The sequence below is a fragment of the Giraffa tippelskirchi genome, chromosome 12 (assembly GCF_054371585.1).
Source record: "Giraffa tippelskirchi isolate mGirTip1 chromosome 12, T2T-mGirTip1v1.2.pri, whole genome shotgun sequence".
NCBI lineage: Eukaryota > Metazoa > Chordata > Mammalia > Artiodactyla > Giraffidae > Giraffa > Giraffa tippelskirchi.
Window position 1 is genome coordinate 12,123,117 of NC_137286.1, and position 1,466 is coordinate 12,124,582.

The following is a 1,466-nucleotide window of genomic DNA, read 5'->3' on the forward strand; positions in this document are numbered from 1 at the left end:
TCCCCCATCCCTTGAGTGTCCCTGGAGATAGCTGCGTCCCGCCAGGATGACAAATGTCTGCTCTCAAGGCCAGTCTGAGACTAGTTGCCTCTCCGACCCAAGGAGTGATTCATTGCTGACCCCGCTCTCCCGGCACGAGCCTGTCCAGACCCACTGGGAAGACACACAGCCTGCGAGGCAGCTGTTGACAAAATCCAGGCTAAAGCAAAGTGAGGATTTTTTTTTTAATAAATAGTTTTGTTGTCTTTTTTTTTTAGAGCAATTTTCAGTTTACAGAAAAATTGAGCAGAAAGTACAGAGAGTTCCTGTAGGCCCCTGCCTCCAGACCCCACAGGCTCCCCTACACACCCCTTCCTGCATGTGACATGTGTGTTACAACTGGTGAATTACTATTCCTAACGTCCAGAGTTTGCAGGGTTCACAATTTTTTTTTTCAGTTGTGGTAAAATACACACAACATAGAATTTACTGTTCCTTTTTTTTAAAAAAGTATTTATTTTGGTTGCATTGCACAGCATGTGGGATCTCAGTTCCCTGACCAGGAATCGAACCTGTGCCCCCTGCAGTGGAGGCTCAGAGTCCTAACCATTGGACCACCAGGGAAGTCCTGACCATTCTAACCATTTTCAAGTGCACATTTCCGTGGCATAAAGTACTTTCACATTCTTGTGCAACCATCCCTACTAGCCCGCTCCCAAATTGAGACTCTATACCTGTTCAACAGCACCTCCTCACAGAGCTGACTCTTCCTGCACATTCTGGGGTTTTGGACAAATGTATAATGACGCGGAGCCACCATCACAGGGTTATACAGAATAGTTTCACTGCCCTAACCATATCTCATGCCCCCCATCTAGTCCTTCTCCCCTACCTTCCTAACCCCTGGCAGCCGCTCATTTTTTTTTACTGTCCCCATCATTTTTTACCCTTTCCCGAATGTCATGTAGCTGGAATCATACAGCTAAAAAAGTTGTGACCTTTTCAGACTGGCTCCTTTCACTCAGCATCTGACTTTCAGACTCCTCCTTGTCATCTGAGGGGCTAATGGGGCGTTTCTTGTTAGTGATGAATAATATTCCATTGTCTGAAGGTACCACAGTTTGTTTATCCACAAATGGGGAGTTAGTCATGATAAAAAATTGTATACCAACTGTTGGAAACTGAGGGAAACCAAGAGAAAAGGAAGAAAAACATTCCCCTGTTATCCCCTTATGGGGATTATGCTGTGCACATTCTGCTGTCATTTCCCATGTTTGTCCGTGTGTGTGTGTGTGTGCGCGTGCGTGTGTGTACGTGACTGTGGGTGTGCAGGCGTGCCCCCTTATGGGGATTATGCTGTGCACATTCTGCTGTCATTTCCCATGTTTGTCCGTGTGTGTGTGTGTGTGTGTGCGCGTGCGTGTGTGTACGTGACTGTGGGTGTGCAGGCGTGCCCCCTTATGGGGATTATGCTGTGCACATTCTGC